This window comes from Halichoerus grypus, chromosome 10 (assembly GCF_964656455.1).
Source record: "Halichoerus grypus chromosome 10, mHalGry1.hap1.1, whole genome shotgun sequence".
Classification (NCBI taxonomy): domain Eukaryota; kingdom Metazoa; phylum Chordata; class Mammalia; order Carnivora; family Phocidae; genus Halichoerus; species Halichoerus grypus.
The window spans coordinates 21,002,360-21,016,993 of NC_135721.1; the positions used below are offsets into that span (position 1 = coordinate 21,002,360).

A 14,634-nucleotide genomic window follows, 5' to 3' on the forward strand; every position below is an offset into this window, starting at 1 on the left:
AAATTAAACTTTGAAATTTAAAAATAAAAGCAGGAAAAAAAAGTTTCCTAGGCCAAAAGGAATGATTTAAATTTTTGGAGAGCTCATCAGCATTTCAAGAGCAGTGATAAGCCACTGGAATTTACTTTGATGTTTTCCGCTCAAGCACAGCCACCCCAGCCTCCCAGGGTCCCCTCCCCTGTGTCTCAGTGTTGGGCTGGGTGGCCACAGCTCTGGAATCTGACAATCTCTTAGTCTTATTCCCCACTGCCCTTGTTTGTGTATCTGTTTAGCCCTATGCCTTTATTTTTTTAATTATTTTTTTAAGATTTTATTTTTAAGCGATCTCTCTGCTCAACATGGGGCTCAAACCCACAACCCTGAGATCAAGAGTCTCACGCTCTACCAACTAAGCCAGCCAGGCGCCCCTAGCTCTATGCCTTTAGATCTTCTACAGGCCTCCTCTCTTGTCTTTCTCTCAATGTCCATTTGTCCATCTCCCTGACTCCTTTTTGGTTCCTGCCCTGTGGCACTGACCTGAATAGAGAAGTTTGACTGCTGGCTCACAATTGTTTTAACAGCTAAGTAGACTTCACAATATGTTCTCCACGCTAGGGTTGTCATTGACTTATGGGGAGGGCGAAAACAGAAGGCCGAGGAAGAAATCTAATACAAACCACCTCGGGAATGTTGGAGAACACCCTTTCTCTGAGGACACCTTGAGGAGTAACAGGCTGAAACTGCAGAGGAAGGAACATGACTCCTTGAGAGTCATTCATGGGCACAACAGCCCCTGCACTGGAAAGTCAGCCTTCTGGAAGACTTGTAGGGTAGGCCATGCTGGGGCAGGAAGGGCTCTGCTCTGCCTCAGGTAGATGTGGTTTGGAGCCCTGGTAATGCCACTGTAGCAGGGTGACTTTCTGGGCAAGACACTTGACCTCTCTCAGTCTGGACCTCCTCATCTATAAGAAATGAGCAAGGCTATCTGCCATGTGGTGTTGTAAGGATCCAATATGTTCCCGAAACACCTACTAGTCCTACACCCCTTCCCCCCTTATGATACCCCTTCACTTGCCCATTATTTAGAAGCTTGTTGTTAAGGCAATTTGGAACCCCAAACACATTTACTGATAAAAGCCAGTAGCCTTCAGCTTTAAGAAGTCTGGCCCCAACACCAGCCTATCTACTATCCTCTTTCTCTTCCCACCACCCCCATTCATGGACTTGACTTTCAAGTCATGATGGGTTCCTTTGCTGCCTTCCAAACACTTCCCAGCTTCCCTACCCACCAACTTTTACTGCTTCATCCTAGAATCCAGCAGGGGCGCCTGGGTGGCTCAGTCAGTTGAGCACCTGCCTTCAGCTCAGGTCATGATCCCAGGGTCCTGGGATCGAGCCCTGCATTGGGCTCCCTGCTCTGCGGGAAGCCTGCTTCTCCCTCTTCCACTCCCGCTGCTTGTGTGCCCTTTCTCGCTGTCTCTCTCTGTCAAATAAATAAATAAAAATCTTAAAAAAAAAAAAAAAAAGAATCATCCAGCAAATCAATATCCAGGTGAAATCCAAATCAAGTTCCTCTGTTCCATGATAATCTGTTTTAGAACTGACTTCTCTCTCATCTGAATTCCTTTTCTACTTCATCTAAGCTGGTCATATGAACTTTATAAAAATCACAACAAACTGTTTTTTATAGCTGTTATAATGAGAACATCATTTTTTTTTTTTTTTTAGAGACAGCGCACGCACACACGTGACAGGGGGTTGGGGTGGAGGGAAGCAGAGGGAGAGAGAGAATCTTAGGCAGGTTCCATGCCCAGCGCAGAGCCGGAGGTTGGGCTCCTTCTCACGACTCTGAGATCATGACCTGAGCAGAAATCAAGATTTGGACACTTAACCGACTGAGCCACCTAGGTGTCCCAGCAATGTCATATTCTTATATCCCCTCACGCTGTTCCATAACCATTTGTTGAATAAATGAACCATCACAGCTCCATTTGTTGAGTGTGTGCTATGCCCTTTATAGGTATTTCCTTATGTAATCATCAAGGCAAAGTTTTTTAAAAATGCACTATGATCCTCGTGTTCTGTAGGGAGCTAAGGCTCAGGTGGCATAAGTAACTTTCCCAACATCAATTATCCAGAAAGTAGAGCAATGATTCCAACGTAGGGATGTATGACTCCATGCCCTATGCCCTTTCTACTTCCCAGGAGAGATAACCTAGATTGAACGTAAATGAATAAAGCTAAAATCATGTACTGGGGACATTTGCAGTATCAGGTTTGGGTGTGATTTTCATCAATGTCCCAGGCAGACAGATGACCTCAAAGCTGCTCTTTCTCTTACCAGGGGAGGCAGGCCCAGGAAAGCAGAGTCCAAATTTGAGATCCACTAAATGCTGCAGAAAACGTTTCCTCCACTAGAGGACTCCCTCCCCCTTAGGCAAAAAGTGCAGCTTCCAAGGAAGGTGGTAGCCAGGGATCCAGCTACTGCCAGCCTGTAGGGGGCTTCACTCCACCTCCCTGAGGCTCAATCCATTTTGCCTAAATCCCTGGGTCCCTGCAGAGCCCAGCCAGCCTGTGAATCCGTAGGGCAATGCCGCAAGCTGGAGCAGTGGGAGGGACAAGCCCCTCCCCGCCCAAGTTTTCACAGCTACATCCTGGGCTCCCTGGATCAGGGATACTTTGGTACAGGCCCCAGGCTCATTTGGGGGCTCCTTGCATAAGCTCAGGATGTGTGGGGCAGGGGGCAGAATAGTAAACCTTCCTCCCTGGAGAAGCAGAGACTGCACGTGGGTAATCCAGCAGTGCATTCCCCAACTGCCGGCCTGACCTGCTCCAGGCCCTGAGCCCACTGCAAAGGATGGCCATGAAAGTGGTCCATGGACACCTCACTTTGGCAGGCTCTGCGGGCCTGCCAACCCCTGTAGGTTTTGCTGAGAGGAGGAGGGGGACACCCTGGGGAGTAGTGAAGCACCATTTTGGTTGAAAATAACTTGTAGAGAGGTGTGAACTACCTCTCTGGCCCTCTCCCGAGGAGGCTGGGAACTCCCTCACCTTCACCCCTTCTCTCAAGCTGGGAAGAGATGGGTTTCTGCAGTAACCCATTAGGGTTTCCTGGAGGGACCCTTGGGATGGGGTTGGAGGTGAGGGTCCACTGGTGCATTTTAATCAATAGGAACGCCTTTGAAGTGACATTTAGTGAAAAGAGGCAAATTACTAAACCGTATCTGAGCTATTATTACCACTACATAAAATAAAAGATTTAAAGACTTGAGAAGGGTTTAGGTATGTGGTACAAAGGCCGCATGATCCTCCCTCTCTTTTTTTAGATTTGTTGATTCAGTTAAATTATGTGTTTAAAACGTGAAGAAAAAAAGGTGAGTGTAAGTTGAGTTATAAAACATTTCCAGAGACTTCGCCATGTCCTGAAAGGTGGTGTCAGAAATAGGACAGGCAGCTGGATCTGAGAGCTCGGGATGGAGAAGCTCTAGCTCAGAGCAGCCCAGAGAATGAACTCCGAGTTCGAGCCCCAGGAGGGGACAGATGCGAACTTAGTTGGCCCTGAGTGGCCGTCCACTCTGTACTGTACGTCAGAACATTTTGCTACAACGACCACCCCGCCCTCTCCATCCTGCGGTCCCGCCGAGCGCCCACTTCGAAGGCGTCGTACTGGGTCTCGGAAGGAACCAGGCGGCAAAGGGCAGGCCCTGCAGCAGCCGGGTGAGGCGGCCGGGGCATTGTTTCAGCCCCTCGGGTGGGGTTCTGCAGGGGGAGGGGAGGTGGTGTGTCCTCGGGGCCCGCCCCGTAGCCCTCCCAGGGGACTCGTGCATCAGCGCGTCCCAGCGCTGGGGCTTTGTGCAGTGTCGTCAGTCACCATGGAAACCCAAAGGAACGCGGAGAGGGGCGCTAGGGGGTCGGCGGGTTCTCGGGCCTCACTCTCCTTCCCCTCTCGGACCCCGGCCCTGCAGCAGGGCCTGTCGGGAGTTGTAGTCCCAAGGCGGCGGCCGCGCGCGGCGGCGAAGATGCGGGGCGCCGCCCGTCCCCGCCTCCCCCTAACCTGCTAGCGCGAGGTGGGGAGCACTGGGGAGGAGGCGTCGGGTCGGTGATTGGCCGAGGCCGCCTCCAGCCCCCACCCACGTTCCCCAGCTCCCGGCTTCCGACTCCAGAGCCCCGCGCGCCAAGGCGGCGATCGAGCGAGCGCGCGTGCAGCCGCCGCCGCCCCGAGCACCCGCAGCTCTCGCGCCGCGGCGAGACCGAGGAGAGACGGACCGACCGACGGACCCTCGCAGCCGCAGCATCCCGGAGGAGTGCGTGATGGCGGGGCGGGCGGTGGGCTTATTCTCTCCGGGCTGGGACATCCTTCTCACGGCCTCTGTTTCTCTGGGAGGCGCACAAAAGGGCAGGGATAGGGGTGCGCCCAGGGGCCCGGCCGCAGGGGACGCGGCGGGAGGTGTGGTTTGGGATCGGGGCGGCCATCGGGGCTAAACTGGGGCCCGAATCGGGTGCTCTTTGTACGCCCACAGAGCGCCGTGCAGTGCCTTGCTCATAGTAGGCGTTTCGTGTGTGCTCGTGGGATTGCAAAGAACTGGGGTGCGGAGACGGCTTCGTCGAAGGGGGTTCACTCTTGGCACACAGTAGGCGCCCAACCTGGCTCGTCGAGGTGCAGTGAATGGCTGGAAGGCTGGGCGGGGGCTTCTCTGGCTACGGGCCCGTCCTGCCCGAGTCCCTAGGTCGTCGCTGCCTCTGGCCCCCCACTACCACCCGTACACACACCCTGCGTCTATCTCGCCTCCGGGCTGGGGCTTGCCCAGCCTGGACCGGACCCGACGGCCCGTTCCACCCGTCTGGCTAACGCAGCGGTCGTCTAAGGACGACTCGCCTGCCGCCTCCGAGGCACCTGCCTGAACCACAAAGGCCGCCTGTGGCTGCCCGGCTCAGAGCGAACGCCGAGCTGGATCCCTTCGCTGGAGCCCAGTGCCGGAGCTCTTCCCGCAGCATCGATCTTGGCGGGCGACAGACACCGACGCCCCAGGCCTGGGGAGGGGCGAGAGCCCGAGCCAGAGAGAAGCTGGGATGGGGAGAGGCGGACACGAGGCCTCCGTCTGAGCAAAGATGGGGAGATGGGGAAGCTGGGTGGGGACAGGTGGACTGGGGGTCTGGGTGGAGGGGGAAGTGGAGACCAGGGTTTGGGGAGGAAAGAGAGGGGGCGGGGGCGGGCCTGAGGAGGGAGGGAAGGAGTGCGGTGCAGGTGGCGCGAGGCGGGGCGAGTCTGGGGCTGATGAAGAATGAGGATGGGAGGAGAGATGCTGGAGGGTGGAGACCGCCGGGGTTTGAGGAGGGTAGACGCCTGGGAGGAGGAGACCCGCGCGGGCCGGGGGAGGGACTCTCTGGGGAGGGAGGGCTCCCAGGGGAGGATGGTCTCCGGTGCAGGGAGGGGCGGGCGTCTGGGAGGCAGGTCTCGGGCCTGAAGACCCTCGGCTCGCGACGTGGAGCCTGGCGGTCCAGGTGGTCAGCTGGGCGTGGCCCTTGGACAGACGACAGACCCGGGATGGCGGATCGGAGACTGGGCTGAGCTGTCCCCACCAGGAGCTTTGTCTCCCAGCCTGACACAGCCCGTAGGGACTCGCTTCAGGTTTTGCGATAATCCGCAGCGCCGCAGGCCACACCCCTTTCTTCTCGGAGCTGAAAGGCTTGGTCCAGTGGCAGATGCTGGCTGGGAGGCGGGATGGGGAACGTCTCCCGCCGGAGAGACCGGGAGAACAATAGCCGGCACTGGTATCCACCCGACCCCGAACTAGGGCCTCTCCCCCCCCCCGCCCCCCAGAACTCAAGTGTGCAGTTTTCTGGTGCAGAAAATGCTCCCGTAGAAATCTCAGGGCATGCTCTCGTCTTTTGGGGTTTGTGTTGGGGCATCAAGCCCCGCTGTTAATTCCCTGGTGTGAGTCTCAGGACCCCCCAGACTGGGGGTCGGGCAGAAAGCCCCACCACCGGCTTTGGTGCCTGCTGGCCTCGGCGCCGGCCGCCTGCCCCCTTGCTGGTTGACCAGTAGCCCAGACGTGGCGTGGTGGCCTGGCGGCGACCTGGAGGTTGCTTCGGTGCAGAGCGAGCCCCCTGAGCAGTCGGCTTTGTCTGCCGAGACTGGCCACGTCTAAGGTCTGCTGTGTGTTCATAGAGGGAGCAGTCAGGGTTGGTGTGGATTGTGTGCTAAAATCCAGAGAAGTGGTTTTGGAGATTACCCGCCAAGGGTGCGGCTCCTGACTTTTTGAGCCTGCAGCCGGGGTCCAAAGCTTCCCATTGCCAGTGACCACACCCAAGCCAGTGTGTCCATCCTTTGCAGATTTTGCCCATATTGTCTGCTGACCTAAGACGGGGATGGCTCTGTGATAGGAGGTGGCTGCTTGCCTATGGGAAAGCAGATGAACAGAAATGGAAGCACAAAACAGGGATTCAGCAGAGCTTTCCATGCACTCGTAGTCTTGCTGGCTGTGTAAGCATCTTTCATGTTGGGTTGCAGCATCCTGACATGTGAAAGGACTGCCCGATCCTAAAATTCTGGTTTAGAGGTTTTCTTTGATCATTGTTTAGTTTATATTAAAGGTGACTCTTTAGCATAAGGTTTATACTTTTAAATTGCCGTTCATTTAACAAAAAAGTGGGGAGGGAAGGCAAGGCAGAAGCATTTGTATTCCAAGAGCAAAGGAAGCGTGGATAAAAGACAGAGCATCGCAGGACTAATCATTGTGACTTATATTTGCCATTAAGTTAACCGATGAGCTTTGGCTCTGTCTAGCCTTGAAACCTGGGATTTTCTTTCTTAACCAGGTGATGTCACTGTTGGCTCTTGCCCAGAACGTTCGATAGTTGCCAACCTGAAGGCCTTCTATCTGGGCTATACCGAGTGGTCATAGGAAAGCAAGTAGACTATATCTTGCTGGTTTTCAAGGATGGTGTTTTGAGGCGGTGCCTCTCAGAATTTACAAAACTTGTCTGAGAGGATTAGCTGGAATGTTCATTGGATGTTTTAAGCTAAGTTAATAGACTAGACCTATCTATCTCTATGGTAGATGCAAACCAGGAATCTCAATATTAGAAAACCTAAAATCTGACATGAAGGTTTTTTCTTATGAAAAAGCTCCAGTAGGAAATGTTTTTCTGTCATTACCCAAGGGGGAAAGTTTCAGGAGGGAATGTTTTGTTGGTTTATTCTTTTTGAAAGAATTTTATGGATTTGTTTAAGGTTGTAATCCTGTCAAGCACTGTGTGAACATCCAACCCAATATTTTCCTCCTGGGGAGTCCATAGATGAGGAATGCCAGTATGACCAGCCCATTTCTACAGGGAAGATGGAGAGAAAGCAGCATCCCCCTCCTACCTCTTATGAAAATGTCTGGGAGACAGAGCCCAGAAGGGAGGGGCAGGTGACCCCAGAATTCTGGAGTGCCATTGTTAACTCCCATCTCCCTGACCTGGGGGACCTCAGCTAGGTATATATAAGATGTTCATAGGGGCACCTGGGTGGCTCAGTTGGTTGAGCATCCGACTTCGGGTTTTGCTCAGGTTGTGATCCCCAGTCCGTCATGGGATCGAGCCCAGCATTGGGCTCCATGCTCAACATGAGTCTGCTTGAGATTCTTCTCCCTACCCTCTTCCTACCCCTCTGCTCCATCTCCCTGCTTGTGCGTGCGTGCTCTCTCTCTCTTTAAAATAAATAAACAAAATCTTAAAAAAAAAAAGATGCTCATAGGACATGAAGACCTGGCTGTTTTCAGCATAGCCTCTCCAAGATAGAGATATACACCAGGATAGTTTCAATATGCTGAATGCCCGGGTATTTCCACCAATGGGAACAGCAAGGCATGCAGCAAGGCAAGTGTACATGATTGGCCACAGTTAAGTTTGGGGACTTGGTGTAGGCTTCATCTGTGGTACGTCCACCTCTCTCTGTTCTTCTACCATGGATATCTGGGAATTTTCCCTCCTTCATAACAGCTCCTCTGACCCAGGAGTCAGCATAATCCTACATTAGCTCCAGGGAACTATAGGCCAAAGGCTATCACAACTGGACACCTCTCTGGGGTAAATTAGGACTTAGATAATTATACAGAGCCAGAGAAGTCGGTATTATTAGAAAACAATATCTAAGACCCCAGGGTGTCTGGCTGGCTCAGTCAGTAGAGCATGCGACTCTTGATCTTGGGGTGATGAGTTTTGGGTGTAGAGATTACATTTAAAAAAATCTAAGATTCTATCTTTTTGGTGTAAAAATTAATCAAATTCTGATAGAATCTGATCCTGTTCTTTTTTGTTTTCTGAACTATAAGAAAAGAATTTCAGAAGTCTTCTAAGACTTAGTTCACAGGATCGTATAGGAGAACAATAATACAGAAAATCTTTGTCAGCGTGAAAAACTATAGGAAGAAGTTGGCGTACTGTGAAATCAAATGAGAATAACAAGTAAGGTGTTTGATTTTTATTGCACTGCTAGTGAATAAATGAGAAATAATTTCGGGGTCTCTTTGCTTTAAGTTTTTTTTTAATTAATTTATTTCAGAGAGAGAGCTTGAGCTTGAGTGGGGGGAGGGGCAGAGGGAGAGAATCTCAAGAAGACTCTGTGCTGAGCGCGGAGCCCCAGGCCGGGCAGATCTCACAACCCTGAATTCATGACCTGAGCCAAAACCAAGAGTTGGACACTCAACCAACTGAGGCACCCAGGCGCCCCTGCCCTAAATTTTTTATATAAAGATTAAAGAACGGTTCAAATACTGTGGTAGGAATCTTTAATGAAATTTGGTATTTGTGTATAAAGCGGGCACATTATATACTTTAACAAGAGAAATTCATGAAGGAATATTGTTTATGATTTCTTTTATTTCAGTCTTTGAAACTCATTTAACTTAAAAGAAATAAATTTAACTGTAGAATCCCCCGAGCCCTCATGCCCTCCCATTTTTTAAAAAGATTGTATTTATTTATTTGAGAGAAAGAGCGTGTACATTCATAGGAGGGGGGAGGAGCGGGGGAGGGACAAGCAGACTCCCCACTGAGCATGGAGCCCCGAAGCTAGGCTCGATCCCAGGACCCTGAAATCATGACCTGAACAGAAGTCAGACGTTTAACCAACTGGACCACCCAGGTGCCCCCCTCATGCCCTCCCATCAGTCAGCCTAGTGCTTGTTCCTGGACCCTCTCCTCACAGTCCAGACTCAGAGGCAATGTGCACAAGAGGGAGAGCCTGGGCCTGAGCCAGAAAACCAGGGGTCAAATCCCCACTCTGCCACTTTCTGTCTGTCTATCCTTGGGCAAATTGCTTTTCTCTTGGGGACTCAGTGTCTCCATTTATACAATGAGGATTATATGAGTTATTGTTTATATAGCATTGAGAGTAGCGCCTGGCCCCTAGTAAGCGCTCAGCAAATGTTAGTTATCACCACGTTACAATCTCCCCCCAGAATATGCCCACAAAAATAACATTTGGATTCCCCATTTAATCTTTTTTCTGACTTTTTTTTTTCCCTAAGTAATCTCTGTGCCCAACGTGGGGCTCAACTCGCAACCCTGAGATCAAGAGTTGCATGCTCTAGTGACTGAGCCAGCCAGGCGCCCCTTTTTTTGTTAATTGTTTTCTCCATTTAATCTTTAATTGCAACAGAAAGAATGATTAGGACCCCTTTATGAACTCCCACCCTTGCAAATAGTAGGAATAGCTCTGTGCTGAGTCTGAGCCTCTTTAAGCACAGCTGTTGTCAGCAGCTGAGAACTTGCAGTGAAGAATGTTCCAGAAGTGCTCTGATTCCAGCTTTGCCAAATCATCACCGTGTGTGGAGCTCACGTGGCATCTCATCTGCTCCTTCACCATCTAAAAGAACCCCCAGACACCTGTAACCGGTGAGGGGCTGCTGCTCCGAGCTTGTTCTGGTTTTCGTGTGGGAAAGAGCACTCATGTTTGGTTGTTGATGGTTTGTTGGGAATAAAAATATCTCAGGTCTTTCCGCTAAGAAATAAACTCGGCACCACAGAATGACTTATTTAACAAACCCTTTCAAAGCATTTACTCTGTGCTAGGGGTTGTTCTAGTTCCTATGAGTTAAGTAATATTATTATCCCCAGTTTACAGTTGAAATAACAGAGCTACAGAAATGACCCAGCTAGTGAAGCGGCAGAACCAAATTTCAAACCCAAGGAGTCTGCTTAGAGTCTGTATAAGTCGGGGGTCTCCAGAGAACAGAACCAATAAGGATTGGCCTATGTGATTGTGGAGTCTGGCAAATTTGATATGTATACGGTAGGCCAACAGGCTGGAAACTCTTAGCCAGGAGCTGATGTTAAGCTCCTTTTTTTTTTTAGAGAGAGGGAGAGAGGGGGAGGGGAGGGAAGGAGGAAGAGAGAGACTCTTAAGTAGGTTCCACACTCAAAGTGGAGCCTGACGTGGGGCTTGAGCTCACCATCCTAAGCTCATGACCTGAGCTGAAATCAAGAGTCGGACGCTTCACTGACTGAGCTACGTAGGTGCCCCTGATGTTGAGATCTTATGGCAGAATTTCTTCTTCTTCAGGGAAACCTCAGTTTTTCTCTTAAGGTCTTTCAACTGATTGTATGAGGCCCACCCATATTAGTGAGGAAAATCTCCTTTACTTAAAGTCAACTGATGACAGATGTTAACCACATCTACAAAATACCTTCCCGGCAACATCTATAGATGAGTGTTTGGTTGAATAGCCAGGTACTGTAGCCTAGCCAAGTGGACATAAAAAACCAACTATCACAGAGTCTACGCTTTTGAATACTACTCCAAGCTAAGAACCTTACCTGGTGGGTGTAGAGTTTACAGTAAACAAAAGAATTTAGCAATGGGCTATTCCATTACAAAATGGTTCTCCTCACCTTGTTTCAAATAGTGTTTGGACCTGTTTTTTGGTCCATGTAGCTTCCATCACGAAATTTTGCTCAGAGTAAGCATTCAATAATATTGAAAGAATGACTGAATGATTTTGATGATAGGATTTTCCGGTCATTGAGACCTCTGGCTCCCCATTTAAATTTAAAATCATTTGGCTCAAGTGCAGTTGAGGTTTTATGAATGACTAGGTTCTCTTGGAAAAAGAAGAGTATCTGCATTCTGCATTGAGTGTGGTGTCACTCCCCACCTAACACCTGTGCATTTTCATTGGCTCAGCAAAGTTTCTGGGTCTGTCACTGCCTCAGCTCCCTGTGAATGTGTCTCCCACTCATCAGACACCATCTTTGTGTCACCTCCACGTCCATTGACAGGCAGCCCCTTTGTTGATTTCAAATCCGCCATGGGCTCACTCTAATTTCTCAGGCTTTGGGTCTTTATTCTCCCTGCTTTTGTCTGGTCCTGCCCTTGCCTTTGTCCCTCTACGGAGCATGACCTACTATTGACGGAGAAGCCCTCTCCTTTCTCATTTTTACTACTTCATCCAGATTTCTGTCTTTGTGGATTGATAGGTTCATTCTGTTATAAAATTCAAACACAGCTTCAGATTTTTTCATTTAATGTTTTTTAAGCTCTGTTTCCAACACATGTGAAACTCAACTTCAATGAAGTTACTTGGATTATTCTGAGGTTGCCCTATTGCCAAGTGTGTGAGCAATACATATGCATAAGATGGTGACTTTGGGAGGGTGGGGTAGGTGAGGGTGTATTTTTTTTTTTTTTTTAAAGATTTTATTTATTTATTTGACAGAGAGAGAGAGAGACAGCGAGAGAGGGAACACAAGCAGGGGGAGTGGGAGAGGGAGAAGCAGGCTTCCCGGCGAGCAGGGAGCCCGATGCAGGGCTCGATCCCAGGACTCTGTGATCATGACCTGAGCCGAAGGCAGACGCTTAACGACTGAGCCACCCAGGCGCCCCGGTGAGGGTGTATTTTTAAAATATTTTTATTTTTAAACTTTTTCGTGAAATATAACACAAATACAGAAAATATACAAATCATACGTGTGTGGCTTAATGAATTTTTGCAAACTAAACATATCCATGTAATCAGCACCAGACCAAGGAATAGATTACCAGTACCCCAAAGCCTCCCCCCCTTTTAAAGTAATCTCTACACCCAACATGGGGCTCAAATTTACAGCCCTGAGATCAAGAGTCGTATGCTCCACATACTGAGCCAGCCGGGCGCCCTCCCAAAGCACCCCCCTTAAGTCCCCTCCCAGTCACTGATCTTCCTCCAGTGTCCCTAACCACCATCCTGACTTCCTACAGCATAGATAAGCCTTGCCTGTTTTTGAACTTTTCACAAATGGGATCATTATAGTGGATACTCTTTCATGAGTGGCTTCTTTTGCTCAATGTTATGTTTATTGGATTTCATTTGCTCATTTTCATTGCTACACATTGTTCCATTGTATAAATGTACCATCGTTCATTTATCCATTATGTTGTTAATGGGTATTTTGGTAGTTTCCAGTTTGGAGCTATCCTGAATAGTGCTGTTGTGAATAACCTAGTACATTTTTTGTTCATGAACATATGTGTATTTCTGTTGGGTATATCCTTAGGAGTGGAATTGCTGGGTCAAGGGTTTGCATATGTTATTTTTTAGTAGACTATGCCAAATAGTAAGATTAATGGTGATTTAAAAACATTTTTAAAAGAGTTTTTTAAAAGACACTCTGAGGGATGCACTTTTGTGATTAAACCATTTTTAGAAACCCAAGAGGCTGACATCATGTCGTGGCTTGATCAGAGTTTGGTTTCCAATTCTTATTCTTCAGCAAAAAATAGAACTTGAAGCTGTGTCTGATTCCACAGTAGCTGAAACGAACATTTTTAAGCTAATGGTTGTGGTTCGACCTTAGTCTTGCTACAACAATTTCCTTACTCTTGTTCTTTAAGGAAAAGATGAGTATCAGATTATAATTGCAACATGGGTCCAAAGATCATTCCAGAGATGTCCTATCAGCCTTGAACAAGATTAACAAGTGATTTTTTCTTCTGTTAACCATTTTGCGTTTCTTGTATCAGGTCAAATAGCAATTTTGAATTGTGTCATTTCTGTAGGTTACAAAAGTCCCTCAAAAGGTGGCAGCTTGGAATCACAGAGTTCAGATTTCTTATTTGGGAATAAGAATTATAGCATATATCCCTTTTTTTTTTTTTTGCGGGTTTCTAAAAAGATTTAAAATGGACATGATTGTTATAGTTGGATTATAATGGAAAAAAGCCTCTACAACTACTGAAAACCAATAGAGATGAGGCACAAAGATAGAGCAGTAGCCTTCAGATTATGGGTTTAAGGCAAACCCATCTCATCGCCATGGCTGGTCTTTGTTGATCCACAAGAGATGACAGCGGTAAACATGGCCAGTGTAGATCAAGGACAGCAGTTTAGGTGGGATTACTGGATGATGGTAATGAAGCCTGGACCACCAAGGGAGCATGACAAGGCAGTCATGAATTCCTAACTCTGCAGGTTTTTCCATATGGGACATTCAGAGCCCAAGTTGTTCCTGAGAAAGACTTTTTTCCTTTCATATGAACTGCCATGTTTGTATCTGTCCTTATACAAGCAAGTGAGCAAGACAAGATTTATCATTGCTTTAAAACCTAGGTTTACCGCTGGGACTCTGAGTCCTTTAAGCACTTAGATATAATACAGGATTTGATTTGTACTTTAAAATGTATAATGTTCCAGGGCACCTGGATGGCTCAGTCGGTTAAGCATCTGCCTTTGGCGCAGGTCATGATCTCAGAGTCCTGGGCTCGAGCCCCAACTGGGGCTCCCTGCTCAGCCGGGAGCCTGCTTCTCCCTCTCCAGACTCTGTCTCTCCGCACCTGCTCACGCTCTCTCAAATAAATAAAATCTTTAAAAAAATAAATAAAATGTATAATATTCTAATATTTACTCAATTATAAAGCTCCTATAGACCGTTTTGCTAATAAAGCTAAGTAATGATTGCTTGTTCCGTCAAACCTTTGTCCATACACTCACATAATTTTTACCAAGTTGTAAGCACAATATGGATACTATTTCATATAGTTTCTTCATTTGACATTAAAAAAAAACTTTTTTATGTCTCTACCTAATTTAGAAATGTAAACTTTTAAATGGCTGCCTACCATTCCATTAGAAGGTACATTATTGTATTTTTTTTTTAAGATCTTATTTATTTATTTGACAGAGAGAGAGCACAAGCAAGGGGAGTGGCAGGCAGAGGGAGAGGGAGAAGCAGGCTCCCCACTGAGCAGGGAGCCCGATGTGGGGCTCCATCCCAGGACCCTGGGATCATGACCTGAGCCGAAGGCAGAAGTTTAACAGACTGAGCCACCCAGACACCCTGGCACACTACTACTGTATTTAAACATTTACTTATTGATGAACATTTAGATTATGTCCAATTCTTTTCTATTATTTTAAATACTGTTCACATCTTTGTGAAATCACATACATGATTTTATCACTCAGCTGATATGTTTTTGAGAATTGAGATTCCTTTTAAGAGTTTTCGGTATGAGATTTTAATCATAGTACCTGACAGTTTGCCCTTAAAGACAAATGCATGCATGTATGTTAATTCCTTGATTTAAGGACCAACTTCACAAAGTTCCCTGATTGCTTTCTAATCAGTCTTAGTTAGCAAGTTGGTCGTCAAAGAATTTTTGTAAATGTAGGCATAAAATGCTCTTAGATGATC

At 48.0% G+C, this 14,634-nt stretch overlaps 1 protein-coding gene and 1 non-coding gene across 2 annotated transcripts in view; one reads left to right on the forward strand and one right to left on the reverse strand.

Moving 5' to 3' along the window:
- Positions 1-330: 330 nt before the first annotated feature.
- On the reverse strand, positions 331-403 carry TRNAK-CUU (transfer RNA lysine (anticodon CUU)). Its single transcript has one exon. It is a non-coding gene; the product is annotated as a tRNA-Lys (tRNA).
- A 3,747-nt stretch (positions 404-4,150) lies between these two features.
- The window catches only part of DPYSL5 (dihydropyrimidinase like 5), a 91,732-nt gene continuing 81,248 nt past the window's right edge, over positions 4,151-14,634 (forward strand). The window contains exon 1 of the mRNA XM_036090182.2: positions 4,151-4,283. The gene's annotated coding sequence lies outside the window, so the exon portion shown is untranslated. The remainder of the gene's footprint in view (positions 4,284-14,634) is intronic.